Source organism: Pongo pygmaeus, chromosome 8, assembly GCF_028885625.2.
Source record: "Pongo pygmaeus isolate AG05252 chromosome 8, NHGRI_mPonPyg2-v2.0_pri, whole genome shotgun sequence".
Lineage (NCBI taxonomy): Eukaryota > Metazoa > Chordata > Mammalia > Primates > Hominidae > Pongo > Pongo pygmaeus.
The window spans coordinates 2,834,503-2,857,797 of NC_072381.2; positions in this window are offsets into that span (position 1 = coordinate 2,834,503).

Consider the following 23,295-nt stretch of genomic DNA (forward strand, 5'->3'; position numbering starts at 1 on the left):
CTGCAACTCCCTCCATTTTTTCAAGCCCTTTTTCCCTCTGGCTGATGTACCTTTCAGGGGATTTAAAGGGCTAGTACCCCTTTTCCCTCCCTCCATTTTTTTCTTCCTTTCCTTTTGTGAGCCAGACATTAAAGACTGGAACATTCAAAACAAAGTATCTATGAGGAAAATTAGAAATTAACCATACATGCCCAGGGAAAGGCTCAGAAAAAAACTGAAAAGACCTGAAGTTTATAACTCAGGCTTATTCTTGGCACAGAGACAGCCTAAACCAGTTAAAACAGCAATAAAACAACAACAGCAACAACAAAGAAACAGGAAACCTCGGTGAAGGAGGAAATACTATAATTAGAATCAAGTATGTATTTTCCAACAAAAAAAATACAAAGGAAAATATTGAGAAAATGATGTATGAATGAAATGGAAATATCAATAAAGAGACAGAAAACTTACAAATACAACAAGAATTTCTGGATGTGAAAACTATTGTAACTGAAGTTCAAAATTCACTAAAGAGATTCAAGGACAGATTTTAGCAAGTAGAAGAAAGAATCAGTAAACTCGAAGGTAGGACAGTTTAAATTATTGAATCTGAGGAACAGAAAGTAAAAGATTGGAGAAAAGTAAACACAGCCTAAGGGACATTTGGGACACCACCAACACAAGCATATAGATGGCTGAAGTCTCAAAAAAAGAATAATAAAAGGGGAGAGAGAATATTCAATAAAATAATGGCTAACACTTTCCATATTTGATGAAAAACATGAATATAAACACAACAAATTTAAACATTTCACTATAAAAAAATCAACAGAATACAAAAAGACAGTAATGTAAAAATGAGGGAGAGGACAAAAAAGCTATACAGCATGTAGAAAACAATAAAATGACAGAAGTTAGTCCCTTCTTATCTGCACTACTTTAAATATGAATGGATTAAATTCTCCGATCAAAGACTGAGATTGGCAGAATTTAAAAACACATGATCTAACTGTATGCTATCTACAAAAGACTCACATCAGACCCAAAGGAACAAATAAATTAAAAGTAATAGGATTTTTTTAATGTTTCCTGAAAATAGTAACCAAAAGAGAGCAGAGGTGGCTATATGAATATCAGACAAAATCAAATTGTAAATTAAAATTTTATATAAAACAAAGGACAGTATATACTAATAAAAGGTGCAATACAACAAGAAGATATAACATTTAAAAGCATTCACATACCTAATGACAGACTATCAAAATATGTAAAGCAAAAACTGGCAGAACTGAAGACAATTCTAAAATCATAATTGGAGACTTCAGTATCTCACTCCCAATAATAGATGGAAAACCCATACATAAGATAAGTAAGAAACCAGAGAACTTATATGACACAATAAATTAATTAGATCTAATAGTTATATACAGAACACGATACCCCAAAACAGCATATACATTCTTCCCAAGTATATATAAAACATTTTCCAGAATAGATTATGTGTGAGGCCACAATTAGGTTTCAATTAATTTTTAAAAGTAGCTATTTTTCAAAGTATCTTCTCTGACTACAACAGGATAAATTTAGAAATAAATAACAGAAGTAAAATAGAAACATTCACAAATTTTACAATTAAGCAACATGCTCTTACACACAAATGGATCAAAGAAAAAATAGAAATTATTTAAAAACTAATGAAAACAAAAACACAACATGGCAAAACTTAAGAAAACAGTGCTAAAGGGGAAATTTATAACTATAAACACAAATTAAAAAATAAAAAGGATATCAAATTAATGACTTAACTTTACAACTAGAAAAATAGGAACAAACGAAACCCTAAGCTAGTGGAACAAAGAAAATAATAACGATTAGAGGGAAGATAAATGATGGAAGCATAGAAAAACATTTAAAAAATTGACAAAACCAGAAGTTGATTTGTTAAATGATTAACAAAATTGACAAAGCTTTAGCTAGATGGAGTAAGAACAAAAGAGAGAAGACTCAAATTAATAGTCAGAAATGAAAGTGGGCATTACTATTGATACTAAAGAAATAAAATAGAATTATAAAATAGTACCTAAACAATTGTATACAAAGAAATTGGATCACCTAGAGAAAAAAGACAAATTCCTGGAAACACAAAACCCACCAAGGCTAAAATACAAATAAATATAAAATCTGAAAAGACATAAAACTATTAAGAAAATTAAATCAGTAGTCAAAAGTTTTCTGATGAAAAAATACTTTAGACCTGATGGCTTCATTGGTAAATTCTATGAAACACTTCAAGAACTAATACCAATCCTTTTGAAATATTTTTAAAAATTGAAAAGGAGAGAATTCTTTCTCACTCTTTCTAGAAAATCAGCTTTACTCTTATACCAAAGCCAGGCAAAGACACAAGGAAAGAAAACTACAGAAAGTAAACATTGATGCCAAAATCCTCAACAAAATACTAACTGGATCCAGTAATATATTCAAAGGATTTTACATCATGATCAAGTAGAATTTAATCCTGGAATGCAAGGATAGTTCATCGTATGAAAATCAGTCAATGTAATACAGCACATAGAATGAAGAAAAAACCATATGATTATCTCAATTGATGCAGGAAAATTATTGGCAAAATTTAACACCCATTTATACTAAAAACACTCAACAAACTAGGGGTTGAGAGAAATAAAATAAAAATAATAAAAGCCATCTATGAAAAACCCGTAGCAAACATCGTACTTAATGATGAAAAATTTAAAAAAAAACTTTACTTCTGTGATCAGGAATAAGACAAGAATGCCTACTTTCATCACTTCTATTCAATGTAGAACTGGAAGCTCTAGCTAGAGCAATTAGGCAGGAAAAAGAAATGACAGGCATACAAATTGGAAAGAAAAAAGTAAAATAATTTCTTTTTGCAAATGATATGAAGTTATATATAGAAAACCCTAAAGAGTCCACCAAAGAAATAAATTGTTAGAAATAATAAATGAATTCATCAAAGTAGAAGAATATAAAGTCAAGAAACAAAAATCAGTTTAATTTCTATCCACTGACAATGAGCAATCTAAGAAGGAAATTACAAAAACAATATTTACAATAGTATCAAAAATACTTAGAAATTAACTAGGAGATGAAAGACTTTTAAAATTTATTTCAGCAATGCTCTATAAAAACTAGAGAGCATTAAAAGCTATAGAGCATTGCTGAAATAAAATTTAAAAGATACAAATAAACAGAAATTAATTCCATGTTCATGGATTGGAAGATTTAATATTGTTAAGCAGTCAATACTACCCAAAGCAATCTACACATTTAATGCAATTCCTATCAAAATCTCAATAAAATATTTTACAGAAAAAAATCCTCAAATTCATATTGAATGACAAGGAGCCCTAAATAGACAACACAATTTTGAAAAATTCAGCTGGAGGACTTACTTCCTGTTTTCAAAACTTACTGCAAAGCAACAATAATGAAAACATTGTGGTATTGGCATAAACACAGACATATGGACTATGGACTGAAAGAATAAAGAGCTCAGAAATAAATCTTCACACGTGTGGTTAAATTATTTTTGACAGTGTGCCAAGACTATTCAAAAAGGAAAGAAAGCAAAGTCTTTTCAACAAATGATGCTGGGAAAACTGGATATCCACATGCAAATGAATGAAGTTGGATCCTTCCCTAACACCACATGGAAAAATTAAATCAAACATGGACCAACGACCTAGAGGTAAGATCTAAAACTATAAAACTCTTAGAAGAAAACGTAGGGCAAAACCTTCATGACATTGGATTTGGCAATAATTTTATGAATATGACACCAAAAGCACAGGCAACAAAAGCAAAAATAGATTAATGTAACTTGAAAACTTAAAATTTTATGCATCAAAAAAACAGTATCAACCGAGTAAAAAGACAATCCACAGAAGAAAATATTTCAGATCATACATCTGAAACCCTTGTGCACTCTTGGCGTGAATGTAAAATGGTGTAGCTGTTGTGGAAAACAGTACCGAGATTCATCAAAAATTTAAAAAATTATGTTATGATTCAGCAATTCAACTTCTGAATGTATATGCAAAATAACTGAAAGCAGGGATTGAAAAAAAGCATTTGTACAACCATATTCATAACAACATTATTCACAATGAGCAAAGTGTTGCAGCAACCCAAGTGTCCGTCAACAGATGAATGAGTGCATAGGTGTGGTGTACACATGCAATGGGGTTTTATTAAGCCTTAAGAAGGAGGGAAATTCTGACATACACTACAACATAGATGAACCTGAGACCATTATGCTAAGGTAAATAAGCCATTCACAACAAAACAAATACTATGTGTTTCCAGTTGAAGTTTCTAGAGTAGTTAAAATCATAGACACAGAATGGAATTGTTGCTTCCAGGAGCTCAGGGGAGCGGGGGGAAGGAGAATGATTGTTTAATGGATACAGATTTTCAGTTTTGCAAGATGAAAAAGTTCTGTAGATCTGTTTCACAACAATGTGAATATACAATTAACAGTACTGTAAACTTAAAAATGGTTAAGATAGAAAATTTTATGTGATGTGTATTTCACCATAGTAAAATAAAATAGAAAAAAAAGATAATGAGGACACTTTCACTTTGAAGGGAGAGAAAGTAGGCAGGTAAATAATTAGATCTGTCCAAATTTATATACAGTATTTCAAAAGTGATCATGCCTCATAGCATTTAAGCACTTGCTAATGCAAGAAAGAATGAAACCTCAGGGTGCATTTCTCCCTAAGGAGACAGTCAGATAATGGAAGAGGAGAAAGGTTCCTAGAGCCACTCCCCACCTCTGCTCTTCTGCCCTGCAGTAGCAGGAGCTAAAGCTGTGAAGAGCAGGGCTGGCAACTGGTCAAAACTGATCAGGCCAGCAGGTGTTTCTATGGTGATGGGAATAAGCTGGGGATTTAAGGATTCTGGGAATAGCATCTGGACAGCCAGAGCAAAGAGGAGGGTGGAAGAAAATGTGCCACACCTTAGATTACCTGTAGCTGGGAAATATTGATTTCTATATCATATTCATCTTCACATTTTCTGAGAAGGGACTTAAGCTAGGCCAAACTGAGCTGTTTCTGTGAACCTTTTAATTTGCTATTCTAATGAAGAGGGGGAGTGATGGCTCTTAAGGTTAAACAGAGTGATTTGCAAATCACAAAGGCCAGCTCTCCTGATTCCTTTTGAAGGCTTCCTGTTCAGCACCATTTCCTGGCAAACTTTACTGCCAAGTTTAGGCAAACTGTTATTCCTATTTCATTCTTTTTATTTTATTTTAAGATCTAGCACTAAAAACATAGCTTTTCTTAGTAAGATTTCCCTTGTTTCTTTTCAACATCACCTCTTTGGTTTATGTGATGGACAGGACAGCAAACTCGAGCCACACATTGATTAAACTTTTCATTCAAACAACAAGCATTTAGGATAAAGAGTCTGAAGTTCTAAGTGTCCTTGTAACAGTTATATTGAAGCCCAAGTCACCATTGAACAAGATATTTTTAGAGCAACTTAGACCAGGTATTCCTAGAAAAATAATTTTAAAATATCTTCAGGAAATGCCATTCTCTAGGGGAAGAAAAGCGTGCTAATAGAATTTAAAATATTTTGAAAACATCCAGGCAGCCATGAAAATTTCAAGGAGACCAATAGATACTTGTAAGTCATTTCAGGGTCCGCGTCTCTTCCATTATGTGGAGTGCTCAAAGCATATTTTTATTTTCATTTCCACCCTATCCTAGTTTTTTTTTTTTTACAAAGATGGCCTATCGCTGTACAATTTTTAAAATTCTTTAATTTGTTTAAATAGCGGAAGAAATAGCACAGGATATCAAAAAGTTGGTAGACATTTTCTCATCAGCAGTTTCTCTGGTGCATCTCCTTTCCTCCCATTTGGGGATTCTTTCCACTCCTCCACCACCAGGCTAGGGCTTCTTTCTCCACTGAGTCACTGGGAGCTTAATTCAACAAATGTTGGTTGAGTGTCCACTGTGTAGACGAATAAGCCACAGTTCTGGCTTCAAGCTACACAAGTCCAGGGAGCAGAGGCTCACCTCTGCAGGATACTCAAGATCTACCTGTGCATTCTTTGGAGATGGCTGTCAGCAATGGCAATTACACACTTGCTTATGAAACATTTGGTTAAACGTCCATTTTTCTCCTACCCTTTGTCTGCATTTTGTACCACTGTGTCCTCACTACCTACTGCAGTGACTGACCAGAAATGAAAATGTGGTAATTATGTGTTGAAAGGGGAACACTATAGACTGAATGCTCATGTCCCCCCAACATTCATATGGTGAAATCATAACTCCCAAGGCAATAATATCAGGAGGTGGAGACTTTTGGAGGTGATTGGGACATGAAATGGAGCTCTCAAGAATGAGATTAGTAAAAGGGACCCCAGAGAGCTGCCTTGCTCCTTTAACCATGGGAGGGTGGTGTGAGATGGTTCCTTCAATGAACCAGAAAGCAGCTCTCACCAGACGCCAAATCTGCCACTCCTTTGACTTTGGACGTGCAGCCTCCAGAACTGTGAGAAATCAGTATCTGTTGTTCGTAAATCACCCAGTCTATGGCGCTTTGTCATAGCAGCCCGAATGAACTAAGACAGCTCAGTAAATGAATGAAAGAATGAATCAAACAGAAGACCAGGTCACAGGAACCAAAAGGAAGTCCTCCCAGAAGCAGAATGAAGTCAGGGAAGAAGGAACAATGGCAGGAGGGGCAAAGTAGGACCTCAAGGCTGCTCTACGACACCCAGGTCCCAGGCTGTGAGGCTACCTGTGGAGCTGGGCATCCTGCCAGGCCAGGTCAGTGCCACAGGTGCCTGCCAGGGGCTGTGCAGCAGACCCCCTCTCGCTCAGGGAGCCTTCTTAGGATGAGCCTTCTGGACTGGCATTGGACAAGAGCTTCACAAATGTCCTCACAACAATTGCATCCATGGGCCAGAAATTCCACTTCTAGAATCTTTCTTAAAGAAAAAGCAAAACATTTAAAAAAAAAATAGATAAATAAAACAGAATTTATGGTTGCAGAGAAATAAAAACACTTTTACACTGTTGATAGGAATGTAAATTAATTCATCCATTGTGGAAGATGGTGTGGAGAGTCATCAAAGATCTAGAATAAGAAATACTATTTGACCTAGCAATCTCATTACTGGGTATATACCCAAAAGAATATAAATCATTCTATTATAAAGATACATGAACATGTACATTCACTGCAGCACTATTCGCAATAGCAAAGACATGGAATCAACCCAAATGCCCATCAAAGATAGACTGGATAAAGAGAATGTGGTACATATACACCATGGAATACTACGCAGCCATAAAAAAGAATGAGATCATGTCCTTTGCAGGGACATGGATGGAGCTGGAAGTCATCATCCTCAGCAGACTAATGCAAGAACAGAAAATCAAACACCACATGTTCTCACTTATAAGTTGGAGCTTAACAATGAGAACACATGGACACATGTAGGGGAATAAGACACCCTGGGGCCTGTTAGGGGTGGGGTTGGGGGTGGGAGAGCATTAGAAATATAGTTAATGCATGCTGGACTTAATACCTAGGTGATGGGTTGACAGGTGCCGCAAACCACCATGGCACATATTTACCTATGTAACAAATCTATCCATCCTGCACATGTACCCCAGAACTTAAAATAGAAAAAGAATCTTTAAAAAAGAACAAAATGTATATGATTTTCTGACAAAAATTGAAAACAACCCTGTAAAATCATTTATAAAATTTGTTTAACTTAGGAAAATTAGTTAAATAAATGAGGGCTCATTCATCCACTGAAATATATATATAGCCTTTCAAAAGGAAATTGTTTAATACTAATTAATGTTACAAGAAATACTCATTAAATGTTTTAAGGTCAAAATAGCAGTTTGAAAATCAGAAATAATAACTATTAAGGTTTTTTTTTTATTTTCTCCAGATATACTTCTATATTTTAAAGACAGTTTTGTTCCTACTTTATCTGTGAGTGATGGGTTAGGCCTTACTACTGTTATTTTTATAATTGTATTTACAATGAGAAAAACTATTTGAAAATGTAAAATAGCTGTTCCATTCTCAGTGCCTGTGCACATCGGAAGTAGAGTGGCCTTGAGTCTTTACAAGAGATGCTCAGTCATCTCAAATTTCAAAAAGGGCAAAGGGAGATACAGAAGAAATGCCCTTCTTTTGTCTGCCTCATGCGTCTTTCTGTTCCAGGACTGTCCTCTTGATTAGCTTCCTGCTGTCTACCTACACTGTCCCTGGGAGATCATCTGCAGCCAAAACCTCAATGCTATGTGTGAACTGATGACATGTAAGTCCATATACCTGGTCTCGGGCACTTTCATGAGTGTCAGGCTACTTCAAACTAAAAGATCAAACTTCTCAGATTGGCCTAAAAAACCCTCTATGAACTGGTCACTGCCTCTGTCTTCTCTATCAACACCAATTCCCCCAGCCCTCTCCAACACACACACACGTGTACACACAAGCACACACATATGCACACATGCACACAAATGCACACAAACATATATATGCACCTTGAAGTCTCCAGCAGTGTAAATCTACTTTTCATTCTCTGATGAACACCATTTTGCATTTCCTTCCAGTACATACACCCCAGGAAACATACACAACAAATATGTTCACAAATAGCATTATTCAACATAGATTTCCCCCAAATGAGAAAAAGGTAAATAACCATTGATAGCAGACTGGACAAATTAACTGTAGTATAGTAGTAGAATAGAATAGTAGAGCAGTAAAGAATGAACTGCATGATGTAATGAACACAGATGCATCTCAACAGGAAAATATTGCAGAAAAGAGACAATCACAGAGGAATACGTACAGAATATTCTATTTCCACACAGTTCCAAACCATGCAAAACTAAGTTATCTATGGCAGAGGGACATGAATGGATGGTGAAAATATACAGAAATCAAAGGAATAATTAATATTAATGCCAGGAGAGTTGTCACCTAAAGAGGAGAGAGGGTGTGATAAAGTTTGGCTGTGTCCCCACCCAAATCTCATCTTGAATTGTAGTTCCCATAATCCCCACAGGTCATGGGAGGGACCAGGTGGAGATAATTGAATCATGGGGTCGGTTTTCCTCATCCTGTTTTCATGATACTGAGTTAGTTGTCCTAAGATCTGATGGCTTTATAAGGGGCTTTACTCTCTATATGCACCTAACAACAGAGCCCCAATTTAATTATCTGAGAAGAGAAATAGGCAATTTAATAATCATAGTTGGAGGCTTCCATACTATACTTTTAATAATGGATAGAACAACTAGACAGAATAGAAAAAAAGATGACTTGAACGACACTGTAAACCAACTTGACCTAAGAGATATTTATAAAACACTTCACTGAAGAACAGAAGAATAAACATTCTTTTCAAGTGCACCTGGAACATTCTACAGAATAGACCATAGAGTAGGTCATAAACAAGTCTTAATATATTTCAAATGAGCTGAGTTATATAATGTATATTCTCTGATTACAATGGAATAAAATTAGAAATCATAACAAAAGAAAACTTGGGACATACACAAATATGTGGAATTAAACAACTTATTTCAAAACAACTAATGAATCAAGAAGAAATGAAAAGGGAAAATAAAATGCTTTGAGAAGATGATAATAAAATAAGAGCATACAAAACTTCTGGAATGTAGTGAAAGCAGCACTTAGAAGGAAATTTATAGTATTAAAGATCTGTATAAGAACAGAAGAAAGAACACAAATAAAAAACCTAAGTGTTCTTAAACTAAAAAAGAACAGTAAAATGAACTCAAAGCTAGCATAAGAAAGGAAATACTAATGATTAGATTCAAAAATTAACAAAATAAAAAACAAAATTAGAAAAAAATTAAAAACTGGTTCTTCATAAAGGTCAACAAAATTGATAAAACTTTAGCTAGACTAACAACAACAACAACAAAAATCCTGCCAAAATCAGGTATTAAAAAAGCCCCACTAATATCAGCGTACAGAAACAAAAATAATCTAATGCAATGATTCAGACAATGGTATGACAATCGATTAGATAATCTAGTGAAATAGAAAAGAAACACACTGCCAAAGCTGACTAAGGTAGAAATAGAAAAGCTGAATAGACCTATTACCTGTAAATACAATGAATACATAATCACAATTTTTAAAAATCTTACCAAAAAATCAGTACCATATGGCTTCACTGGTGAATTTGATCAAATAGTTTATTTAAAAATAACATAAATCCTTTGCAAACTCTTCCAAAACAAAAAGCACTGGGAATACTTTCCAATTTATTTTATAAGGTCATTAATACCCTGACACAACAAAACAGTCAAAGTTATCCTAATAAATATATAAAAATAAAAATAACCTACAGATCTTATATACTAGATAAATATAGAAACAAAAATTCTCAACAAAATATTAGCAAACTGAATCTGGCAGCATATAAAAGGTGTATAAAACTTAGTACACCATGACTGAGTCTAATTGATCCAAGAAACACAAGGTTGTTTCAACGTATAAAAATAAATGTAGAAGTGAAATCCACAAGGTGGTAGAATAAGAAATCTCATCCTTTTTCTCCCCCCAAGAAAACAACAATTGGAAATCATTACTAATGAAAATAGTTATTGGAGACTTCGGGAGTACAGTTAAGGAGTTGCAGCAACACAGTGGAAAACAAAAGGAGAATAACAGCACAGAAAGGATAAAAAAAAGAACAGCTTGTCTTTTTATGCATCATCCCATTGACCAAGCCAACACAGCTCAGCACAGAGCAAACTCTCCAGGTCATGAGTTCACCTCCCGGGGAAAAAAAGATTAGAGTGAGTGATCAGCTTTCCTAACTTTTCAGGACACTGCCCAAAGGACTCATTCCAGTTTCACCCCACCTAGATTGCTGGGGAGACTGACATAAATGAAACATTTAGAGATGGCTAGGAACAAAATAGAAGGATGAGAGTGATCAGTATCAGCCATGTGATGAGATCCACCATGATCCCCCATGGCCTGTCTGCAAAGGACCCAAGCAACCTTCACCACTGAGGATCTCAACCACCACTGAAACTACTTCAATACCCTTGGAGAAGGAGCTGGTGCTATAACACTGCTGGCCAAAACCACCCTGATACACACGCACACAGCCCATCTGCACACAATTGTGAAGCACCAGAGTCCAGCTCCATGGCTGCTTGGAAACCAGTTCCACTGCCTTACTCTGCATACCCTCATCCCAAACCCTGGAGCCATGGTCATTCCATGTATTGGTGCATTCTGGACCTAGGTTTCATGGTTACTCCACAATCACTCACACCCTGCCACCACATGGTAGACCTAGAACAAAAAGAAATACCTTCGGCCGGGTGCAGTGGCTTACGCCTGTAATCCCAGCACTTTGGTAGGCCAAGGCGGGTGGATCACGAGGTCAGGAGATCGAGACCATCCTGGCTCACACAGTGAAACCCCGTCTCTACTAAAAATACAAAAAATTAGCTGGGCGTGATGGCGGGCACCTGTAGTCCCAGCTACTAGGGAGGCTGAGGCAGGAGAATGACAAGAACCCGGGAGGCGGAGCTTGCAGTGAGCCGAGATCAAGCCACTGCACTCCAGCCTGGGCAACGGAGAGAGACTCTGTCTCAAAAAAAAAAAAAAAAAAAAAAAAGAAATATCTTCTAAGATGATTTCCCTATGAGGGGGAAAGAGAACAGTATGATCCCAGCACCCCTAGCTGCCGAAAACCATACTGTCTTTATTGATGCTAACTTCAACTAACAGAGCCATACAGAGACTACACTGCAGTACTCTCTCTAGAGCCAGAATTGTATCACACATCCAGTGCTTCTGTACTGACCTATAAGTGAATGTTCTTCTTCACTGAAACTAATTTGTAAACTCTAGAAGAGGTGACTGTTCTATCAAATGTAGACATCAACGCGAAACTACATGAAACCCCTAAATTTAAGGAAACATAATACCACCAAAGGAACACTATAATTTTCCAGCAACTGACTCCAAAGAAATTGAGATCTAGGAATTGCCTGACAAACAATTCAAAAGAATTGCCCTAAATAATATCAGTGAGCTACCAGAGAATGCAGATAGACAACTAAAAAAAAAAAAAAATCAGGAAAACAGTACTTTTACAAAATTTAAAGTTCAACAAAGAGATTGAAATTACAAAAAGAAACAAATTCTGGAGTGATAAATACAGTGACTGAACTGAAGAAAAATTAATAGAGACTTTAACAGCACACTTGATAAAGCAAAGAAATAGTCGGTGTAAATTCATAGACAGATCACTTAAAACTACCCAGTCAGAGGGAAAAAAAAAAAATGAAAAAGAAAGGAAAGAAAAGAAAGGATCATCTCTTCAACAAATGCTGGGAAAACTGGATATCTATGCGTAGAAAAGTGAAATTGGACCTTTATCTCTAACACATACAAAAATTAACTATAAATTAATTGAAGACTTAAATGTAAGACCTAGTATCATAAAACTACTAGAAGAACACATAGAGAAAAAGCTTTTTGATATTGGTCATTATTTTTTGCATATGACACCAAGAAAAGCAAAAATAAATAAATGGGATTGCATCAAAATAAAAAGCTTTTGCACATCAGAGAGAACAATCAACAGACTGAGTCAAAAGGCAAACTACAGAGTGGAAAAAATGTTTTCAAACCATTTATCTGGTAAGGAAAGAATATCCAATATATAAATAAGAAACACATGCAACTCAATAAAGAAATAACAACAAAATTTTTAAATGGGCAAAGGATCTGAACAGAGATTTTCAGAAGAAGACATACAAATAGCCATCACGTGTATGAAAAGTTTCTGAAACTCATTCTCATCAGGAAAATGCAAATCAAAACTAAACTAAAATATTGCCTCCTACCTGTTAGAATAGCTGTAATTAGAAAGATGAAAGACAGTATGTGTTGGAGAGGATGTGGAAAATTAAAACCCTGTACATTGCTGGATTGAATGTAAATTGGTACAGCCATTATGAAAAACAGTATGGAGATTCCTCAACAAGTTAAAAATAAAGTTAGCTTATATAATTAGCTATCTCTTTCCTGGTATACAGCCAAAGGAAATAAAATCAGTACGTCAAAAAGATATCTGCACGTCTATGTTCATTTCAGCATTATTCACAGTAGCTGAGATAGGCAAACAATCTAAATGCTTGTCCAAAGAGAAATTAATTAAAGTGTAATTATATATATACACACAAAAATACATATATTTAATATATACACATACGTGTGTGTGGTTAATATATATATATGAACCACATTTTCTTTATTCATTATACACACACATATATATTTATTTATATTAAAGAAATGTATGTCACCTTTAAAAAAGAAGTACATTCTGCTATTTGAGACAACATGAATGTACCAGGACATGCTAAGTGAGAAAAGCCAGGCACAGAAACTCAAATACTGCATAATATCACTTCTATGTGAAATCTAAAATAGTCAAATTTAATGAACCAGTGATTAGAATGGCAGTTACCAGGGCCTAGGTGGAGGGTTGCAAAGTCTCAGTATGAAAGAATAATAATTTTGGAGCTCTAAAAGACAAATAAGCCAATTAAACAATGGACAAAATATTCACTGACTATTTCTCCAAAGAAGGTACATAAACGACCACTACACAGGGAAAGAATCTTAACATCATAGGTCATGAAGAGGATGCAAATGAAAATCTTGAGACACCAACTCATACCCATAAGGATGGCTGTTAAAGAGGGACAATAACAAGTGTTTACAAAGATGTGGAGAAACTGGAGCCCTCACACATGGTTGGTGGGAATATAAAATAGAGTAGCCATTCTGAAAAAGAGCTTGGCAATTCTCAAAGAGTTAAATATAGAGTAACTATCTTACCCAGTAATTCCACTCCTAGTTATGTACTGAAAATAATTAGAAGTTACACCCACACAAAAACTTGTGACTATTTGTATTATTGACAATATTGTTGACAATAACAAAAAACTGGAAAAAACCCAAATAGTCATAAATTGATGAATACATGAACAAAATGTGGTAAGTCTATACCATGGAATATTATTTAGTCAGAAAAAAAGAATAAAGTTACAGCATAGGTACACCTTGAAAAATTATGCTAAGTGAAAGAAATGAAACACAAAAACCCTACGTTTTATAATTCTATGTATATGAAACCTCAAGAATAGGCATGATGTGGTATAGATTTGTGTCCCCACCCAAATCTCATGTCGAATTGGAAGAGGGCCCTGCTGGGAGGTGATTGGATGATGGGAGTGGTGTCCCCATGCTGTTCTAGTCACAGTGAGTGAGTTCTCATGAGATCTAATGGTTTAAAAGGGTGTGGCACTGGCCGGGCACAGTGGCTCACACCTGTAATCCCAGCAATTTTGGAGGTCGAGGCCATTGGATCACCTGAGGTCAGGAGTTTGAGACCAACCTGGCCAACATGGTGAAGCCCTGTCTCTACTAAAAATACAAAAACTAGCTGGACATGGTGGCAGGTGCCTGTAATCCCAGTTACTTGGGAGGCTGAGGCAGGAGAATCGCTTGAACCTGGGAGGCAGAGGTTTCTGTGAGCCGAGATTACACCACTGCACTCCAGCCTGAGTGACAGAGTGAGACTCCATCTCAAAAAAAAAAAAAAGGGGTGTATGTGGCACCTCTCCACTTGCACTCTCTCTCCCTCTCTCTCTCTCTCTCTGTCTCTCTCGCTCTCGCTCTGCCATGGTAAGATGAGAATGCTTCCCCTTTGCCTTCCACCATGATTGCATGATTATAAGTTTCCTGAGGTCTCCCAGCCATGCCTCCTGTTAAGCCTGCGGAACTGTCAGTCAATTAAACCTCTTTTCTTCATAAATTAACCCATCTCAGGTAGCTCTTTATGGCAGTGTAAGAACAGACTAACACAAGGCAAATCAGTGATTACAAGACACTGAAGTGGGGAGGGAATGGGTAATGACTGCTGATCTGTCCAGGGTTTCTTTTTCTCCTAAGTATGCTGATAACTACCAAATTGTATATTTTTAGAAGGTGAATTTCGTGGTCTGTATATTATAGTGCAATACACATACCGATATAACAATAGCAAATATTTAAAAAGTGACGACAAAATGTGTCATCCTTCACTCTCTAGTGTTGCTAAGAAAGTTTGTGGTGAGTCGTTCACATCATTTGCCACTCAAACCAACTCTATTCAGACAGTGCTCAAAACCAAAGATGGCTTCAATTAATCTCCCTGAATTACTGGGATCCATCTCTCATATGTGAAGATTTGGGACTACTTTCTATTCATTTCTTCTGCTTGAATCCCTGTCTGAAGCTCACATTGCTTCCTTTTATTTGGTCCTTTCTCTAGTCCTCCCCCCACCTCTTTTTCCTGTTGTAAAGCATTAACTATAACATAAGTAATTGCTTGTACTTTTTTAAAAGGTGGATTTCATGGTACGTGTATTTCAGTCTTTTTCAAGAGTCAGTCTTCTTCCTTCAGAAGACAGCATTAAAAAATAAATTGGCAACTTACAGATGAGGAGAAAATATTTCCAATACCTACATAGCATAAAAGACTTGGGTCCAGAATATATAATAAACTCTTAAATGTCAAAGAAAGTAGATCATCCAAGTTTTCGATGAGCAAAAGACTTCAGCAGATAGATACTTCACAAAAGATGATACAGATGATATTTCGTTGGTAAATAAGCACAAGCACAGATGTTTGACATTACTAATCATTAGGAAAATGCAAATTAAAACTATAGTGAGATAACAAAAACACAGCCCTGGAATGGCTAAAATTAAAAAGTTAGAAACTTCAAACTTGGCAAGGAGCTGAAGCGACTAGAAGTGTCATATCCTGCTGGTGGTAGTGTCAAATGAAGCTCGGAAAAACAGTTTGGCAGTTCGTTAAGTAGTTAAACATACATGTACCAAACTAATCAGAAGTTCCACCATAAGGTTTTACCTGAGAAAAGCTAAAACACGTGCCCACAAAAGACTTAGAGAAGAAGTTCATAGCAACCTTATTCCTAGAAAGAGAAAACTGGAAACAAATACATATCGAGAAAAGATTAAATTGTTTCATATATATATATATAGAGAGAGAGAGAGAGAGAGAAAGAGATAGAGAGAAAGGTGTTTTGTTTTGTTTTTTGAGAGAGATTCTTACTCTGTTGCCCGGGCTGGAGTGCTGTGGAGCCATCTCGGCTCACTGCAACCTCCACCTCCTGGGTTCAAGTGATTCTCCTGCCTCAGCCTCCCAAGTAGCTGGGAGTACAGGTACAGGCCACCACGCCTGGCTAACTTTTGTATTTTTAGTAGAGATGGGGTTTCACCATGTTGGCCAGGTTGGTCTCGAACTCCTGACCTCACATGATCCACCCACCTCAGCCTCCCAAAGTGCTGGGATTACAGGTGTGAGCCACCGTGCCTGGACTAATTTTCAGTTCTCCAACAACTTAACCACTGATAGCCTACCATTGGCCAAAAACCTTACCAAAAATATAGTGAATTAACACATAATTTCTATGTTAAGTTTTATATATGGTATTTTTACAATGAAGAAAGCTAGACATGAGAAATGGTATTGAAATCATAAGGAAGAGAATGTATATTTACTATTCATTAAGTAGAGGTGGATCATCATAAAGGTCTTCTTCCTCCTTGTTTTCATGTTGAATGAGCTAAAGTGGAGGAGGAAGAGAAGAGGTTGTTCTTGCTGTCTCAGGGGTAGCAGAGGTGGAATAGAATCTGCCTGGAAGGGGCCCCTTGAAGTTCAAACTCATGTTGTTCAACGGTTAACTGCACTTCTCTAACTAAATGCCTAAAAACAAACCAAAACAATTCATAAATTTAAAACTCACATAAATATTTTATTACTCAAAGAAGAAATCATAAAGTAAATGGGAAATACTTTGGAATAAGTTGCAATGAAAAGCATTAAAAATTGTGGTATGCTGCTGAAACCCTACTTAGGAAAAAATTAGCCTCAAAAAATAAGAAAGGCAGAAATTGATGAGTTAAACATTCAGCTTCAGAATGTACTCAAAAAACAAGAAGATAGACCCAAAGAAAACAGGTAATAGAAAATGATCAAGAAAAGTGCAGAAATCAATAAAATAGTACTACAATGATACAATAGAAACTTACAAATGGATAGAAAATTGTCTGAAAGTGTGTATTTCACACTGTTAACAGCAGTTACCTCTCTGAGGAGAGAAGAGTGAAATCGAAGTCAGGGTGTGGTGATAAGCTATAAGAAGAATTTTTTCTCCTTCCTTATTTTGAGACAGAGAGATGTATAAACGCAAATATCAAATTGCCATTTACACAATAAAATTATATTTATTTTAATGTAAAAATAAGTATAAAAATATGGTTTTCATGTTCTGAAAAAAACTGTCAAGAAGATGGAATGAGAGGAGAGAGAAGGAATAACACGGAGCGCCTTGTGCCTCGGCAGAGTGTTGAGGAGGCACCGCTAGCCTCTGGCTTCTCTGTCTTCATTTCTGTTCTCAATCCTTGGCCCCGAGCTCTCTGATGATCTCAAGCTGTCTTACTTTGCTGTTCCATTCAAGCCTTTCTAGGAAGTGCCCAGTTCTACTCTTCTTCCCTGCATGGCTTCATTTCATTTTCGTATCCTAATATACATTTAGAAGACAACAAATGTGACTGGACCAAATCATAACAAAGCACTAACAGCATTTGGCAGTCCTCATGGGATGTAGCATTTAAAATCATGTTTCTGCAGCCAGTCAAATCTCTAAATGGTATAATATCATGTAAGAAAAATAAAGTGAAAATAACAGTTTCAGTCATTCGGCAGATATTTACTGTATGGACTATGTTTCAGGCACTGTATTCAGTCAGTTTTATAGGGATGAAAACAAAATTTAAAAAGATGGTTCTTCGGTAACATTACATTGTAGCTAGAAACAAAAAGCAAATAAAGGGAATACAATAGTTACAGACTGTGATACATTCTCCCACAGGTAAAGAGGATTAAAATAATGATAGATAAATAGTGGTGTTCTCTGGATGACATGAGACTTATACTCTAGTGGAGGACAAGGAATACCTTCCCTGGGAGACAATATTAATATGATGTTTCTAAGATAAGAGGAAGTAAGCCCTCAAAAAAAAATGGAAGCAAAAAAAAAAAAGCTGCAGGCACATGAATGAACGCACGTGCAAAGGTCTTGGGGTAGAAAATGTCTCAGCCCATCTGAGCAACACAGAGAAAACTGACGTGACAGCAGCATGATGAGTGTGTGGCACAGGCTGGTGAGATGACGTGCGAGAAACATGGCAAGGCCCACATCACATCAGTCCTCCTGGGCTGTAAGGCACTGTGTACATTTTATTCTTATTTAGCACAGAGAATAGATAGAAAATAGATTGGAGGAGCAGAGGACTTCCTCTGAGCTTCTTAACTCTCCTGTGTGACAAATCCTACCCACTTCATATGCTGTTATTTTTCTAGATCTGTGGTCCTCAGATAGCTGTATATCTTGACTCCATTCTAAATTATTAATTATTATTAATTTTATTATGATTTTGAGACAGAGTTTTGCTCTGTCACCCAGGCTGGACTGCAGTGGCACAATCTTAGCTCATTGCAACCTCTGCCTCCCGGGTTCAAGCAATTCTCCTGCCTCAGCCTCCCGTGTACCTGGGATTACAGGTGTGCGCCACCACACCCAGCTAAAAATTTTTTGTATTTTTAGTAGAGACAGGGTTTCACTATGTTGGCCAAGCTGGTCTCAAACTCCTGACCTCAAGTGATTCACCTGCCTCGGCCCCCTGGAGTGCTAGGATTACAGGCATGAGCTACACGCCCAGCCCTTCTAAATTATTAACTCGATGTCTCCTAAGCATGGGGTGTGTCTCATTCTTCTTTGATACCCATTCCACGATGCAGAAAGCATAGCTGGTATTGACTTTGTTGGATCCAGTGAGCAGGCTGCCACTCCTTCTCCCAGGTGTAAGTGCTTTGGATGGCTGTGAGACAAAGCTCTCAACGTGTTCATAAAAGCCCAGCTCAGGGCCCATGCATCCGATTGCTTTATGGCTCTTGACACGGCTTGCCCGTTACATTTAACAGCCCCTTACTTGCTGCCACATTTTTTCCTTGTTGGGCCACATAAAGGAGCCGGCAGGCTATGCAAGATTACTCCCAATTTAGAGAGCTCTGCAACCATCAGGAAAAAAGAGCAAGAAAGTTCCAGGAGTTCTACATTCCTAAACGTCAGGGTGGACCCTTCTGGTTAAACTAACCATGTGCTTTAAATTGAATATGTAAAACATGGCTCGGGTTGGTCGGCCCTGTAAGAGCAATCAGTTCAGACAGAGGGAGTTAATCTAGAGTGTTCCATCCTTCACCCACAATGGCTCTCGAAATCAACGCCTTCTCTCAGAGATAGGGGAAACCTATGTCGATCGACAAGCTGAATGCAAACATCCCTTGCTTTTCTATCATAAATAACATATCTAGGTAAGAAAATTATATGTGATTGCATCTCTCTTTTGTTCAGCTCTTTTTTTCTCTCTCTAGCCTGCCATACAGCCCATGAGCTTACCACGAAGGAGGCAATTATTTTTGAGTAAGAAAAGCTGACTCCATAGTGACCTAATCCAGACAAGCCAAATTAACTCAGGTCAGAAAAATTTCCCAAACCCTATCTTTCTAATATTTTAAATCCCAGATCACCTTGTTTACCTCTGCTTGCAGATCAGTCACAGCCGAGTAGCACCAAGCCAATCTGAAAATCAGACTCTCAGCAGCACCAGTCGTCTTGAACGTGGCCATCAGTTGACTGTAAATAAAGAGACACTCCAAGAATGAAAAACCTGCCCCCAAATGGCAGGTTCGGCCTCTGGAGGAGCAGCTGACATTTCTACTTTTGTCCTATTCAATTAGAATTGCCCACTAAGTAAGGCAGAAAATCAGCTACAGAGGATGTCAACAGCACCAAGGGGAATGGCTGAGATAGGTCACACAAAGGAGCCACACCAACCGGAGAACAGAACTGGAGAAACCAAGTGTTGCAGCTTTGGGGTGAAACGTCTCAGTTTCACAGGGTAAAGGTTTCAGAGGGACCCCTGAGCAGTGACTTCTTTGTGCCAGTCCCCTCTCATCACGGAAAAGCTAAACTACCCTGACTCTGTCATTCTAGGGAGGGAACAGTTCGCACCTTTAGATATGGCAGTCTGACTTAAAAAGGTAACGCCTGCAAAAATGCAAAAGCTGGTTAAAACAACAAAAAGCTGAGCCCGTGCTGGTGCTCCACACTCTAAGTAAGGCGTGCTTGATGGAGACTTTCATATTACTAGGGCAAAAAACTGTCCCAGTTTGCCAGGACAGCGGAGGTTCCTGGGAGGCAAAGGCTTCCCACTTTAACACCAGGGTCATCCTAGCTACTGTGAAGAAACAAGATGTGGAAGGGGGTGCTTCATTAGGGCTGGAAAAGACCTGAGGCACACAGGCTGGGCTTCACAGGTCATTTCTAGTGAGAAAATGGAGCTCCGATTTGATCTCTAATCCAAGCAGGTGAACGGGGCCCATGAGGAAATACATCTCTTCGTTACCTGGTGAGCAGTGGAGCTCCAATTTGATCTCTAATCCAAGTTCTAATACTGAATGGGGGCCACGAGGAAAACCATCTTTTTTTTTTTTTTTTTTTTTTGAGACGGAGTCTTGCCCGGTCACCCAGGCTGGAGTGCAGTGGCGCGATCTCGGCTCACTGCAAGCTCCACCTCCCATGTTCATGCCATTCTCCTGCCTCAGCCTCCCGAGTAGCTGGGACTACAGGCGCCCGCCACCATGCCCGGCTAATTTTTTGTATTTTTAGTAGAGACAGGGTTTCACCGTGTTAGCCAGGATGGTCTCGATCTCCTGACCTTGTGATCCACCCGCCTCGGCCTCCCAAAGTGCTGGGATTACAGGCGTGAGCCACCGCGCCCGGCCGGAAAACCATCTTTTAGTTTTCAGAAAGCAGTCATCCTGTGAGAAGACAGCATAGGGAAGAGTGAGTGAGTCCCAAAGAGAACTTTGGCTCAAGTGTGAAGGAACCTGTCTTGGTCCTGACAGGCTGGTCCCTCCTATGAAAGCTGGGTAGGTGGGAAGGAGGCCACAGTGCTGAAGTCATGAGTTTAATGTGGGGAAGTGAGATGGGAATCCTGCCTTGTCATTGCAGAACCTTGACAGAGCCAAGTTCCTGTTAGTTTTACCCTTGCTTTCTTCCCTAGAGTATCTTGAAATCCTTCCTCACCCCCCTATTTCAATCACTGGTCAGTCATGGCAGCTCTGTGGGGACCCTTTATCAGACATAATGAAATTCATGTAAATGAAGAATCTGACCCACAATCCTACAAGTTGATGCATCCAATGGGAACTTTTTGCCTCGTGGCATCTTGGTCTTCTGGTTCCTTAGCTCTGAATAGAAGTTTAATTGTCACTGTTGAGGCTAGACACAGCTGCATGTGCAGAGACTCCCCTGGGCATCTACTGAACGCCTCCCCATTGTGTTCTGTGTAATCCTAAGAGAACTGAGGCACCAGGGAACAGCCACGTCAGATCCTTTCTTCCCTAAAAATCTCCCAATTGCTCCACTAAAAAAATTTTTTAAAAAGCAAATCTTGCATGAAACCCTAAGTCCCATCCTGTCACGGTGCCAAATCATGTACACATCAGATTGAATTTTATGCTGCTTATGTTTTCTAGCCATTTTGTGTTTTGTTTGTTCATTTGCTTTGTTTGTTTGTTTTGTTTAGTTTAGAGACAGAGTCTCGCTGTGTTGCCCAGGCTGGAGTGCAGTGGCTTGATCTCAGCTCACTGCAACCTCCGCCTCCTGGGTTCAAGTGATTCTCCTGCCTCAGCCCCCTGAGTAGCTGGGATTACAGGCACCCACCACCATGCCCAGCTAATTGTTGTATTTTTAGTACAGACGGGGTTTCACCATGTTGGCCTGGCTGGTCTTGAACTCCAGACCTCAGGTGATCTGCCCGCCTCAGCTTCCCAAAGTGCTGGGATTACAGGTGTGAGCCGCCGCGCCCAACCCTTTTTCTAGCCGTTTTGTGTATGGACATTTCTAGCTCACATTTTCAGAAGTCACGATCAATGGCAGGCCTGTCTTCTGTGTTTTCCATGGGCATTCATAAAAGCCCTAATGAAGGAGAAAACTTGGCAAACGAGGTATCATTTTGGGGCTGGACTTCCAGGTGCTGCTGCCTTTGGGTTAAACCATTTTGATAAAAGTGTAACATTGTTCAGTTTTAAAAAATATTGGCTGAACGCGGTGGCTCACGCCTGCAATCCCAGCACTTTGGGAGGCCGAGGCGAGTGGATCACCAGGTCAGGAGTTCAAGACCAGCCTGGCCAAGATGGTGAAACCTCATCCCTACTAAAAATACAACAATTAGCCAGGCATGGTGGTGCGTGCCTATAACCCCAGCTACTCTGGGAGGCTGAGGCAGAGAATTGCTTAAACCCAGGAGGTGGAGGTTGCGGTGAGCCGAGATGGTGCCACTGCACTCCAGCCTAAGCAACAGAGCAAGACTCCGTCTCAAAAATAAAAATAACAATAATAGTAATAATTATATATATATGCAACATGAGAAGTTATTAAAACATGAGGGATTTGGGGGGGTTGTTGATCTGCTTTACTCTTCCCTAGAGGCAACATTAATACACGTAGCTTAAATGAATAAGGACATGGAAGGCGATCTCCGAAAGCCCTTTATTGGGAGGGCTCGGAGGCCGAGTGAGTCACTAAGTCCGAGGTGCACTCCTCAGAGACACATTGAAAAATTCACCCTTTCCATCATCAAACAAATTGGAATCCAAGCTTCAATTTTAGGAAAATGCCACTAATGATGGAATGAATATTTTCATAGTATTTATAAATTACCACATTTCCAACGCCTTCTGTTCCCTCATGTGGCCTAAGCATTTCCAAAAAATGTTACTGGTTACGGAAATGTTAAAAATAAAATCAGCCTTATTTTCTCTGTAAAGACCTAATGAGATAATTACTATGGGTAGCCTCAATCTCAGGATGACAGGATTTTAAGACACCTGCTGGTATGGGCTGATTGTGCTGAGTCTGGCCTGGAAGAGGGAGGTGAGAAGGGGCTGTCAGTGTTGATGGAGCCTGGGTCGCCTTTCTTTGACATGAAGCTTGTAAATATGGCCATGCAGAGCCAAAGCCTCCACTCCCTCTTTAAACAGCCTTTCATTTCTCTCCTGCATCC